Source organism: Apis laboriosa, unplaced genomic scaffold (assembly GCF_014066325.1).
Source record: "Apis laboriosa isolate Shangri-la unplaced genomic scaffold, ASM1406632v1 scaffold9_cov152, whole genome shotgun sequence".
Lineage (NCBI taxonomy): Eukaryota > Metazoa > Arthropoda > Insecta > Hymenoptera > Apidae > Apis > Apis laboriosa.
Window position 1 is genome coordinate 5,558,093 of NW_025224966.1, and position 14,487 is coordinate 5,572,579.

General features: G+C 38.1%; 1 protein-coding gene across 1 annotated transcript in view; it reads right to left on the reverse strand.

Annotated features, from left to right (window-relative positions):
- The window catches only part of LOC122719858 (mothers against decapentaplegic homolog 6), a 68,505-nt gene that overhangs the window by 26,634 nt on the left and 27,384 nt on the right, over positions 1–14,487 (reverse strand). The window lies entirely within an intron of this gene.

Sequence of the window (14,487 nt, forward strand, 5' to 3'; positions counted from 1 at the left end):
AAGAGAAAGAAACCGATTCCACGATCAGCTTTCTCCTTCCAAAGAGGAACTTTCCTCCAATCAACTTCCTCCAATATATATTTCATAGCGCCGACATTGCGCCATCTCTCGCGCAAAACCGGATAAATCCGTCGAAGATCGACGGCAACTTGGATATCCTATAATCCAATACACTCTCGTAATTCAGGTCTTTCTTTTTTAACGCGATCCAATCTCGTTCGAATCGAAGGTGGAAACTCGCCAGTTTACGTGGAACAAGTGATCGAAATTATTTTCGGTCTCGATCTCCCGTGGATCGCTCGGAATTCATTCGTATAGCTGAAACGCGTAGCTTTCGCGCGGGGGATCGGTTAAACACGAATTTATGAAAGTGAACGTATGTTGCATTCCTCCCGGCCAAAGAAACGCCTCTCGCGCTCTGTCTGAAATAATAACCGGTGGCCGTACGTGTGTGTGTGTGTGTGCGCGCGCAACGTTTACGCGCGATAGATAGACGCGATTCGTTCCTGCGATCTTCAATAGTCGCTTTCATAATATCCAAGTCGTCCAAGATCGCGTCAAGCGAGTCGAGGAGACCTGAGGGAATTCCAGCCCGGATGATCTGAATAAACGATTGTTAATCCGAGTACGCGAGTGAATTTTTATTCGGCGAACAGTTTTTGAAATTGTCGAGGGTGTATGAAAGAAAATTAAACAAAATTAAACAATTGCACGATTGCCAAAAAAAATGTAATTAATTATTATATATACGTGGAATAATCGGTTGGAATAAAAAAATTCGATAATTCTTTCCGTTTCATACACTTTGCGTCAAGTGTTGGAAAATGTTAATCATAGCTATTCAATCTGAACATCGATAATATCGATAAAATTATAAATACAGTAGCGTTAAAAAGTTTCTGTTTCAATTCTTTTTTTTTTTTAAAAATGGCGAATCGATTTCCACCGGCCCGTTGATTATTGGCTGTGCTGAAAGTACGTTGAAGTACGTTTGACGAAGTGTACGACAAGAGAAACGAGTTCCAGAACGATGGTTCTGGAGACGGTTGTCGCGATCGGGAACGCGTGATACCTCTATTTTTTCGCGTTTGTCCGAACACGGTGGAGCCGCGTACCGATGTCGTGGCGATATACAGTTGACGAAGAGCACTTCTGGATCTATTTTCGCCCGATCGAAAGATTCAGGCCGTCGACCCAAACGGATCTCTCGAGCGAGGAGCGGCGGGAGAGAGAAAGAAAGAGAGAGAGAGAGACGGCACACGGCGAGTGGACGCGGGTCGAAGCGAGAGGGAAGAACAGAGCGGAGCGAGAGAGATTCGGAGAACAGAGGCAGAAGAGGCTAGAGAGAATCTCGAAAGATGTTTCGAGTCGAAAGAAAAAAACGGAACGGATTAATAATAATGTTATTAACGACGTTGTTCAATTAAATGGATGGATATATATATAGAGATGTCTTTTTAGGATATACTTGAATAAACTTGAAGGTACAATGGTTAATGATCAAAATTGTGTATTTAAATATAGGAAAAACCTGTGTGATGTACAATCTAAATACATTTTTTTTCTAAAATATTAAATTGGCAAAGAAGGAAGTTATTTATTGCTTATCTTGTTTTAAGAAAAATTTATCTTGTTAAGAAAAATTTACTTGTACGCTTATTCACTTTTCCACTGTACTTTTTAATGAAAGATATAATATATACGTTGAGATTGCAGGAAAATAACAATATCAATTTCGAGGAAAATTTTTAATCAAACACACGTGACACGTGTACGAGTAAAAGTAAATAATGCTCTACTCAATGTTCGTTTCGATTATATTTTTTTCTCGATATGTATCGTCATTATTTCATAGGATTATCTGATAACCAATTAAATGAAACCAATTAAATTCAACTTGTGCACCAGTTTTAAGCACACGTTTTAAAATAAACGTAATTCCATTTTAGAAAAAAATACTTAACGAAATTTGTTCCAACGTTAAAACTTTTCTCTCTTTTTTTTTTTTAATCAGACGAATAAATATATCATATTATAAACAAACTAAATACACCAAGTGAATTTTTCTGACAGAAATAAAATAAAAGACAAGAAAACGATAATTTTAATCAATGAAAATTACTTCGAAAGACCAACCTTTCCTTTTGACCAAAAACCAGATAAGCGATTCGATTCATTTTTTTCTTCTTCTTTGAACGATTCGCACGAAAGATTCGAACGGCAAATTATAATAAAACGTGAAAAAGTAGCGGTAACCAACGAGAAGAGAGATACATTAAGAGACTAACGCACTCAAAATGAAACATACTTCGTTAAAAGAGCAAAGAGTACAACAATCTCCTCGACGAATAACGAATAATAATAATAATAATAATAAGAAGAAGAAGAAGAAGAAGAAGAAGAAAAAGAAAAATACGAATCACTGTCGTCCAATCACAGTGTGTAAAAGCATGCAAATGACGAGGACGTCGTCATCGACGCGAACAGCGACGAGCAATCAATCCCTCATTTTATTAAGAGGCTTATTCGCGCCGCGATTTCATTCCGTCTGAAGTGGGCTGATCCAATTCGATTTCATGGCGCCCCCTCTTTTGCATACAACCGTAACACGCTTCCATTGACGGATGCCGCGTGCAAGGACCCGAGGATCGCCTGCGTTTCCCTCCTCGAGAGATAATTTTTTCCCCCACCCTTCGTTTTTAATCAGACGAATAAATATATCATATTATAAGCAAACTAAATACACCAAGTGAATTTTTCTGACAGAATAAAATAAAACACAGAAAACGATAATTTTAACCAGTGAAAATTACTTCGAAAGACCGATCTTCCCTTTTGACCAAAAACCAGATAAGCGATTCGTTCTTCTGGGTTCTTCTGGAACCCAGAAAGAAGAAGACTCCTGCCGTGGTCCTTCGAATGTATAAATGAATCGAAATGTATAGAAACAACTTTCCAATTTTCGACACGTTAATATCAATTATTTATTGGATTGAAAGTTATCCTACTCTTTAATCAATTAATTAATTAAAGCAAGATTTTATACGGCGGGATGGTGGTTAATAAAACGATGGATATAAAAAGGATATAAATGTTTAAGGTTTTTAATAAGTGGTCCATTGGAATGGAGAGGAGAATGTGCATAGGATATAGAAACGTAAAATTGAAATTAAAATTACAATTGCAAGCAAGAGACGATAATTTTGCGAGAGCTGAGAGTACATCAACCTCATCTTGGAGAACTTAATCACACGGGGTGGTTCTTCGCACGTCGCGGCGTTAATTTCCACGTTACATTGCGAGTGAGGCGGCCGCAAGAAATCCTGGCCGAGGAATTAAAAGGCGTAGACGTAGGAAACCTTAATTTCCTGATAACAGATCAGGAGGAGCTATCCACGATGACTTCGAGCCGTGAAGTTAAGTTCCATCGCTTCCATGGCGAAGCCGCTTTTAACCGTATCTCGAATTATCATCGGCCGTCGTATATCAGTAACTCGATAATAATCTTTTTTTTCTTTCTTTTTTTTTTTTTTAATCGTGAATGGAAAGAGCTTTCTCTCTTTCTCTTATTTTCATTTTATGAAATAGGGGGGAGGGGGAGGGAGAGAAAGAAGAGAATAGAAACGAACAAAGAAAGAAAGAAAAAAAAAAAGCCATCCTCGACTTTTTTGCGTGTAACTTTATAATTCTTTTTTCGTGCATCGATTAAACAAATGTTTTTTTTTTTTTATCTAATGAAAAGATATAACGATAACAATACGATAAAAATATTTATAGAAAAAATTGTTGAATAATTACAATGTTGTAAGTACAATGTTTTCGATCCATTTTTACTCTCATTGATTATTATTGATCGATATAATTTTGAATCGTATAAAATACACGCGTTTCGCGTTCTATTGGTAGTTAAAATATATATTGAATTGTGAAATGAGAATCAAAGAGAAGAAATTTTTTTGTAAATATTCCTATCCGTAGTGTTTTAAAACGTTATGCAATCTTTGTTAAATATTTATAATCCTTTTCCAGAAGACTATTTTAACATTGACGTTAAAAAATAATTAATCAATTATCTTGAAAAAACAAAAATTAATCTTTCCCATTTTCGTTAACAATTTTATAAAATCGTATTCTTTAAATCTCCGTTTCATCCCAATTTCCTTTATCCACAGTACTCACAGTGAATCATATAAGCACATATATGGTTTCCTTAAAAAAAAAAAAAAAAAAGCCATTCGTCAAGGATCATAAATCTCCCAATACCAACTTGTAAAATGCAAATAAACAAAACCACCGGCAATTAACTCTAACGATCAAACCGCAACGGCGTATGTAACTTTGAACTTTTTACCTCTGGCTTTTTCCCCCTCGCAGTGCATCGTAACCTCGGCTACAATTCATTTTCTCCTTTACTTATTTTCTCTCTCTCTCTCTCTCTCTCTCTTTTTTGTCTTTGTTTTTGTTTTCGTTTTCCATCCATTTCTATTTTCTCTCGAACAAATAGAGATCGATTGGATCGATATATTATGGACAAAAGGGGAGAAAATTTTCAACAAAGAGAAATCTCCGATTGGGCGAACGAGACGGGCAAAAAAAGACGAAAGAATCGACGAATTAGATGAGTCAGAGTGATGAATGATGAAAATGATGGTGCTCGCGAGGGACTAATTGCTACGTTTTAACTTCCAATTGTTTTCATGTTTAACGATCTGTTAATTTTTCAGCTTATTATTCCCGTGTTCCACAATAAGCGAAGAAAATGCGTAAAATGGTACGATCGTCGTCGTTTTTATCTCGTAATTGGGGAAACTCTCCTTTTTGCGCTATTCGTTCCGCGTTCTTCGTGCGATAATTTGTTTCAACAGGTGTGTTGCTGATACGTATATACGTTCGATACCTTTTAAATACTAACAGTTTATTGTTTAAAAAAAAAAAAAAAAGAAATAAAAATATTCTTTGGATTTTTAATATATAACGATAAAAAATTTCTTCGTATTTGATGAATAAAATTTGAATTGGAAAATAATTTACTTGATTGATTTTTCTTGATTTCTATTCTAGAATCTATCCGTTAGAAAAAAGAAAAAATTTGACAGGAATTATTTTGCACGAGTGATAAAGAAGAAAAAGAAGAAATTTTATGATAAACAATCACGTTCTCGCGTACAAGGAAGATAAGTTTCTTACGTGGAAGAACATTTGTATTCGTTTATTCCTTCTGTGAAGAAGAACTCTCTCCCCTTTAAGGACTTCGATCCGAGTTCACCGCAGTGTCCTTGACCCTATGGCAAAGATATCCTACTGGGGGAGCATCGCAACGAAATCGAAATCAAGATCTACGGGGAGATAAATATCAAAGAAGGCTCTACAAGGAATTGTCTTCGCTTCGTTCGTACGGTTCTATTAAAATTCTCTCAAAATTTATATCTCAAGTTTTAATAAATACGAAAATTCAAAAATATTCTTCCGTATATTTTTTAAAATCACTCGAAATGTTGAAACCGAAATCATCGAAATTATCGAAATCGAGCGGGATCAACCAGTTTTTTCGTATAAATAATAATTTCTTTCTCTTCTCCACATTCGTCACCATCATCATTGCCGCAATTACAATAACTTTTTCCAACTGCACTCATCGTTTCACTCGCCGACAATTAAAAAAAAGCGACTCGAAAACTGAAAACTCGAATAATCCGAAACGCGAAATAAACTCGCGTAAAATAAAATAAATCCTAAAAAGAAAATGAGAGCAACGAGGAAAGATGCAAGACGATTACGTATAGATAAAAGGGGGAGGAAAAAAAAAAAAGGCAAGGAGGAAGAAAAGAAGGAGGAGGAACGAGCGAAGTGAAGAAAGAGAAGTCGTTCACCGGTCCAGTGTTTGAAAAAGAAGAAAAACGGGCTGTCGGGCGACAATTTCCCTTGGAGGCGAACGAGCGAAGATGAGGAGAGGGTTGTCCTAGATCGAGGGATCTCCGGCTGGTCGGAGAGAAGAGAAAACACGAGCAACCTGTTGCTGTACAATGCCGGGTTATCTGTCTCTATTCAGCGGTTTCAGGGTGCGCAACATGTTGGAAACCCCCATACTCCACACCGGATTACACTTTCGAGGAAATTCGTACGAAATATTATGCCGCAACTTGGATCAGATATCGCCGTACGAATTTATCACTCTGGCAAAAACGAGGGATTTCCATTACTCTCTCTCTCTTGCTCTCTTGCTCTCTTGCCCTTTCTTCTTCCGTGCATTACGGGCGGAGGCCGTTCTTTACACACAAGTTGGAATGAAACGATCTTGGCCACTGGCACAAGATTTTGTCGCGATTCGAAAATTCCTGGTGGGTAAACAGGGTTGTAAATATGCCTAATTGGCACGTGAGATGTTGCGCTCCTTTCGGGAACAATCATGCGAGAACTTTGTGCCTCGCTGAACGATTTACGTCTGATCGAGATGGAAATTGTCTGTGCTCCATGTTTTATTAACGAGTCGTCGATACTTTGTGCACGATTTATTGGAATTGGCTAGACATTGTTTCCGGTCTCTGGTTTCTGATTTATGACAGAGATTTACACTTGATTTAGGCAGAGCTTGATTGGTTAATAAATATTACGAATATGAAATATAGCAATATTCTAAAATAAGGTATTAAAATTGAAAAGATAGAAATAGGATATTTTGTTCTCGTGTATCTTCATATTTTTCGCCTTATAATTCTTTTTCCTGGAGGGAAAAATAATTTTCTATGGAAAAATAGTGTTTTAATTCACGATATGGGACGATCTCATAGCGTAAAGAAGTTCAATTAATGTTATTACACGCGAACTATTAATAATTAATACGATAAAAATCTATTTGTAAAAGTGTCTGTAATACCTTCATGCGTGTATACGCGTGTAATAACCGCAATAAAAAGAAAAAAGAAACGAAAAGAAATCTAAAATTCATCATTTTGACAGACTTGGCAGTTCCAGTGTTAATAATAGTCGTAAGATACTAGCAACAGCTATCCTTTTACAAACGATCCACAGCGTGTTTCCTTTAAATACGAAACCCGCCGATTATTTGAAATAGTCCACATAACAGAAAACATATTTTCGACCGGGAGAGCCTGAAAATATCTAACGAAAGGAACATATCCGACAGAGACGCGGGGCGTACAAGAACATTCAATTCATATCCCACGATCCGGCGGGAAAATAAATGAAGCTATTTTCGTAGACACCGCACACGTTATTCGGGATCGCCAAAAGAGACGAGTACAACCGAGATTCTCGAACGTGATCGGCCTTTCGATCGGGTTTAATCAAGATTTCCAAGGTGATGTCGCCACCACGCGCGGAATTTCAAAGAATCCCACCTCTACGCGCAATTTTTTCCCTCGAAACATCTATCCATCCAACCGTCGTTCATACCGATCTAAATTGAATCCATATCTACGAATTTTTCTTTCGAACTTCTCGTCCTACGATCTCTTCTAATCACATCACATTTGTAAATGAACGTTTACAATTTATTACATTTTGTTTCATCGGTAAATTGACAAGAGTTGCCTACTTTCTTCGACCGGAAGAGTTTTTTCCTCTTGTATTCGATTCAAGGATCGAAAAAGCATCGAAATTCAAGAAATGCACTCTAATATCCATAGAAATGCTTAATCCAAATCGACAATCAATTTCATCGATATTTCTCTTATTAAAAAAGTTCATCTTTTTCGAAACGATCATCACGTTTCTTCATCGATCAAATTAAATAATCTTCTCTATCGATTTTTAAAAACCTAACCTTAAAAAAATTCATCGATCATTTTCATAAAAAGTATTCGAGTACCAATCTAGATGAACACGAACGAACTTTGCTTGAAACAAAATTTTTCAATCGATTCGCGAGTATAAATATATTTGGATCGAGACCGGAAGTCGCATTTTCCTCGTCGACATCGGACGATCTCTCGCCCAATGGAGTGCGGTGATGACGCGAACCAGCCATGAATCGACCGTTTCGCGATTCTCTGGCTGGAGACGGCCACCACACGTTTCGATCGATCGTCGCCGGTCGACCGCGCGCCACCGAGCGCGACAGAGAGGCCTAGCGCCAAAATAAATCAATAAAATACCGAGTTCAGCTCGAGTCAGTCAGTCTCGCATACATATAGAAGCCTCTCGTATGCACATACGTAAACCTAGCGAAGCTCTCCGCTTGTGGAAACGAAGAAGGAAGGAGCGAGCGAGCGAGGAAAAAAGACGAGAAGATGCTCGGCGTACGGCTGTGGTGAAAGGAAGAGATACTTACGTATAACCTGGAAACGAGACGGAGACGGAGAGAGAGAGAGAGCGGCACGGAACAGCGGAACGAAAGAAAGAAGGAGAAAGAGCGAGGGAAGAGAAAGAGAGAGAGAGAAAGAGAGAAGACTACAGAGGTAGGTGGTTGGAAAGGAGAGAGAGAGAGAGAGATGACAAGGAAGGAGAAAGAGTGGAGAGGAGAGAGGAGAGGCGAGCGAGCGAGGTCGAGACACGCGGCAGCTGTCTGGCGCCAGGGTCCCCCTGTTCCCTCAAACAGTCGCGCCGAATGCCACCCACCTTAGCCGACCTATTATGCCATTCTGAAACCTGCATCCCGGGAGCCGGCTTTCTCTCTCTTTCCTACCCGTAACCGGCCTATCGGTGTATGCACCACGTTTCCTCGCGACCTGCCGCCTCGTCCTGAAACTGGACACGATCGTGATTCCGTTTGCCACTGACGGATGGATATTTGACGTCATTATTTATTATTAATGCTCTTTGTTTCGTTCGTGGTGCATCTCGAACGTATATGGTATAGAACACGTTGGAAAGAGTAATGGATGAGTATTATTTTACGGAGGATTTTTTGAGTATTGAAATTTTGAGATTCTTGTTTTTTTTTTTTTTTTTAATTTACTTTTAAGCAATATACTTTGCTTTAAACCATAAAAAAAGGAATTGAAAGATGTAGGTATATAAGTTTTCAAGCGTTATATCGGAAAATTAATTTAACAGAAGCATAAGGTTGGTTCGACGGACGTGTTGGTACAAAATACGTTTGGTACAAAAGAGGTTCTGGGTATGTCAGATATGTCGTTTCTTGTTTATGGAATGCTGTTTGACCGATTGCCAACGGATTGAACGAATGCTTTCTGAAACATAGGTGATCATTGTTTGCTTTGGCCGTGCGAAATTAATGAGTATACTTTACTTATGCAACGGCGTGCAATCGTCATCAAGGGGGGAATAATGGCAAAAACGAACGATTGAATTTGTTTCTCATTTAATTGTCAGAAATTTCTTAAGCTAGGATTCTTTTTTTTTTTTTTTTTTCTGTCATCGTTTCGAATTCTTCTTCAATTTTATTACACCGCGAAAGAAATCCAAGAAATCGAATCCAAATAGAGACTCGTTTCAAATATCGTAAAGAGTATTTTATTATGACTTTTTGCGTGTTTAAATTTTTTCGTAAATGAATAGAAGAACAATCTATTCGCAAACAAATAAAATTCCGATTATTATTCCGGTTAAATGATAACAAAATCGTTTCGCAGATATACAATGTGTTTTCTGTCGGTGATCTCGATGTTTTTGTTTAGTTGGCAAATTTGTCACGAAAGAAATGTACATACCCGAGTCACTAAAAATAATTTATGATGTTATGTCACGCTTTATTGAAACACTGAGCCGCGATTTCTTTTTTATCGAGTACACGATTTGCTTCGCGGTTCGGCTGTTTCGTGCCAAATGAAATTCGTAACCAACGAATCAGGAAACAAGCGTGTATCACGTTCTCTATAGCAAATTACACGTGATATCGTAACGACTTCGCGTATCGAAAGCGATGAACCGTGGCAAGAATGTTTTTAGAGTTAAACTCGCTTTAATGCTCTAATGCCAATTTCGAGTCTCGTGGAATTGAATATCGTGCAATTTACGTCAATTAATATTACGCTTATCCTTGGTAAATTTCTTCGATTTCTATAAAGCAATAAATCAATTTTAAGAGAACGACAACAGATTTCATTCGCATTTGAAGAAAGAAATGGAAAAGAAAGAAAAATATGAGAATTCACATCGAATACGTTCCTCCTCCTCCTCCTCCTCCTCCTCCTCCTCCTCCTCCTCCTCCTCTTCCTTTTCTCGTCTCAAGCATTTTTCCCATACGATTCACCAACGTAAGAACACTCGCCGCAACTGCGATTTACTGCCAGCTTGGGAACGCGTGACGTCGACAGAGCAGTGGCCTTTGCATCGGTAAAACCAGATAGCACAAAGCTTCTCTCGATACGCGATCATGATTCGAATTTTCCATAATTTTCCTAATATTCGTTCTTTAATCTCTCAACAATTATCGATCGTTTCTTTCTTTCTTCTTCTTTCTTTCCTCTTTCTATTCCTCCTGCAACTCGTAACACGATTTTTAAAAGACAAGTTACAAGTAAGTAAGTCGTTTTTACCACGCGATGCGCAGCCGACGACGAAAACGATTCGCGTAGTTCATAAAACTCGGGGAGCTTGTCTCCTCCGACGGTGATAAAAACAAAGTATGCAACATCGTCAGATAACGACAATCAAAAGAGGCGTTAAAAATTATCTCACCGAGCGCGTCTCGAGTATTGAGCAATTTACGGACGCATCACGTTGCTGACGCTTAATACGTTTCTCGCGAACGATGCACTCTTTTACGATACAGTTCGATCTACGTGCCTCGCGTTAATTAATATACGAATATTTTAGCTTATACGTCGAACGAAATTTACTTTAAAAATTTCTCGCTTCGCTTTCATGATAAATTTAAAATCGTACCGGTTTCGAAATTAATGTGACAAGTGATACATAATTAATTAATCTTAAATTCTTCAACGAATCCTTTCGAATTATCGAAAGAAAAAAGAATAAATAAATAGAAAAGAATTATCGCAATCCCTCTAATTTTTCGAATCCCTCAAAGCTCGATCGAATCAAACGTCTCCGCGCGATCAAATTAGCATTTCGAAGCAGGAAAATACAGAAGAAAAATAAGAATAGGAAATTTTCCCGCTACTTCAATACCTATCAAAAATCATGCAAAGTTCGAGTATCGCGCGATTTGGAGGGGCTCGGCGATCGCCAGAGGCCTCTTCGACGAAGATAATAGAAATTCGTGGAACGATCTCGAGGGCGGCGCGCGCGGAGGCAGAGAATCGAGTGGCCGGTCGCTTTCCTCGTTCTAGTCGTGGCCAAAAGCGTCGTTTCGGGCGTTCCGCGAACCGGCCGTATTGAAAAACGAAAATCCCGCGCGCTGCGTCACGCGTGAAAATCTGGGCGCGCGTCACCTCTCTGGAACGCTAAAGGAAACCTCTTCCACTTCGTTCTCACGCGTTTTCATACGTATATATATATATATGTACATACAGATGCCATTTAATGACAGTTAGTTAAATGCATCCGCGATAATTTTCTGCGCTCGTAGCAGTATCGATAGTAATTATATTTATAAATTCATGACGCGGTAAGATTGATTTTTAAATTAATTATTCTCAAACGATTAGCGTTTCTCTTTAAAAAGTTAGATTAACCTCGATATATTATAACAATATAATAATATATGATATATATTATAATCGAAACTGAAACACTTTATTGAAACTTTGCTACGGATTAAAACGAAATTCGTTGATAATGAAAATATACACGCACGATACGAAAAGAATCGCGTTAAAAGAAAGAGAGAATTAAAAAGAGTGAAGAGGAAAGAAGAAGAAGAAGAAGAAGAAGAAGAAGAAGAAGAAGAAGAAGAAGAGGAGGGATGAGAATGAGAGAAGAGAGAGGAGGAGAGCTTCTCTTCTCTCACGGGACGCGACGCGTATTTTTAGAGCGACTGGAGATATTGCTCGGAATTATGCAGCCGTCGTGAGCGTTAAATCGCAGGCAAGGATGCCGATCTTTGACCTTGCGAGCAACCTCGCGTCTAAAGCTAATCCTCCGTTCCGCGTAATCGCGGCTTTGCATCGGCGCGTGTTAAACGGACCGAAGCGTAACGTCGATGGAGGGGAGGGGAGGGGAGGGGAGGGAGAGGGGAGAGAGAGAGGGAAAGTGTGGGAAAATGCCGGGCGATTAGGCCGAAATCGGGGTGGTTGATTGTGCTTGGGGTTGTTCTCGTTGTGGAGGGAAGAGGGGGGGGGGAGGGGGGGAGATGGGTGTAATTTTACTCGGGGAAGGAAATGAGAGGGTGGACGGAATGGCCGTCCTTCGAAGAGGTTTGATTCGAGATTGGGATTTGATTTTTTTTCTCCTCCCTTTTCTTTCGGAGGAATCGAAGTTTTAGGAAAGAATTTCGTAGTTTCGTAATTTTGAATTTTTTTTTTTTAGAATAGATTAGAGATAATTGTTTTGTGTTTTGAACGATTGTATTTTGCTTTATTTTCTTAAATATCCTTGTCTAGGTTTTTTTTGAAATAGATAAGTCATTGAAGTAGGTGACGCGACGATAATTTTAAATAATCGTATAAGATGTATAATAATTATTTATATCGAGAAATTGTAGTTACAAAATAATAGGGAATTAGCTTTTAAAATGTTTCAACGATATATGTTTCATTTGAATAACAATGCTAAAAGTAATATCATTGAATTTATTACTTCCTTGAACAATACTTCTTCCTTCGTGTTTACTAGATTTGCATAATTATACACTTTTGATATTTATGACTTCAATTTTTAACGGTCATTATTTTGTACATAAAACTACAGAGAAACACATGTGTACTTATCGCTCGACTGAAAATATGTAAATAAATTAACCGTATGAAAAAGCAAGAAACGAATTTCACAGGTAAATAGCCACGTGCAATAAAAATTAGATAAGTATTGAATTAACCGGCATAAGTCACTTTTGACCCGTGTCACCGTGCTTCAGCAGGCTTGCTAACCAAAGAAAAAAAGGGGGGGGAGGGAGGGAGGGAGGGGGGAAGAGAATCTCATACGTTAAAACCTAAAACAAATATTTATCTTGCAATAACTCTCGAAAGGAGGATAAAAAAAAAAAAAAAAAAAAAGAAAAAAGAAAAAGAAAAATATAGCAAAAATACTCGGAACAAAAAAAAAAAAAAAATGAACGAAAAAAAAAAAAACGCGGTCAACGATGGTGCACGATTGATTCCTCGTAATGCTCCCACAACAGATATTCCATTCTTCCGAGAAATTAAACATCCGGCAAAAACGCATCATCCTTCTGAAATATACAAGAGGGAATACGGCCCGATCCAACGACGACTTTTCTGCGAGATGAATTTTTGCCGTATCCCGGTCAGTAATTCTTTTAACATCTCTCTCTCTCTCTCTCTCGTTCTTTCTCCTCTTTCTCCGACTCGGAAAGTCCTGGCGGACCTGCAAACCAGTTCAGCCGGGAATCTTTCCGATGCTCTGTTCTCTTGGACACGGAAGTGAAAAACGCGGCGAAAGACGAAGAGAAGAAATGGTTCGTAGCATCGTTCAAGGTTAACCACGTGGATATAGGCGTAGCCACCGGCCAATGGCGTAGCCGAAGGATCGATGTACCCACGGAACAACCGTTAAGCCTAATGAACGGCATTTACACCGTGTACATTTTTTACCAGGACCGATTATTAACCGTTCGCCCGTTCGTCTTCTTTCGTCTTTCGAGATCCTTTGAGGATCGACTTCTGTTGACTCTGTCGATTCGCGTCGTACATTCAGGTGTCACTTTTTCCAAGAAATTTCTCTACGTGTTTATTCTCATCTCGCTTGTTATTTTTAGGCAAACTCGCTGCTATTATTCCGATTCTGGGGATGTGCCAAGAAAGCAACTCGAGTATTATCCACCAGATTTCAAAACGAAGCCTTTAAGGACACAGTATTCTCTGTGGTGGTATGGTGGTTAATTCTGCGGGGAGCTGTTTGTAGTGTAAAGGATTTGGAAATTAAACAATTAAACGTCGAAGGATCGAGGCGAAAAATTTGTGACAATTTATCGTTTTAATTAAAAAAAATTAACAAATCGAACTTGCCTGATTATCAAGTAAAGCGAAATATTAAAATTAACTGTTTGCATATTCAAAGCGGTTACCGATGATTTGCGGAATAGCAGAATTCTTTATACGTGAACAAACGAGTCATCGACTGAATTTTTTACTACATATCTAAAAGATGATAATCTGATAATCTTTTTTTTCCATCCGATCATTACAGAAATTTTAAAAGATTGATTTTTACCGCGAATTCAATTCCTTGTTTAAATACTTAAAACGCGAGGATAAGAATTCGTTCAAATTCTTGTAACAATTGTAACTAAATGAATGTTATAAAATCCCCGTCACGATCTATTCTCCGTCGTTTAAGCATCCCTTTGTAAGTACATCGATCAAATACAAATTTTATTTTTACATTTTTACAAATAGAAATTAGCAAAAAAACCACCGATATAATATTAACTTGAATCGAAATCAAAAAAAGAAAAAATCTACTGCAAATTTACTCTAAATT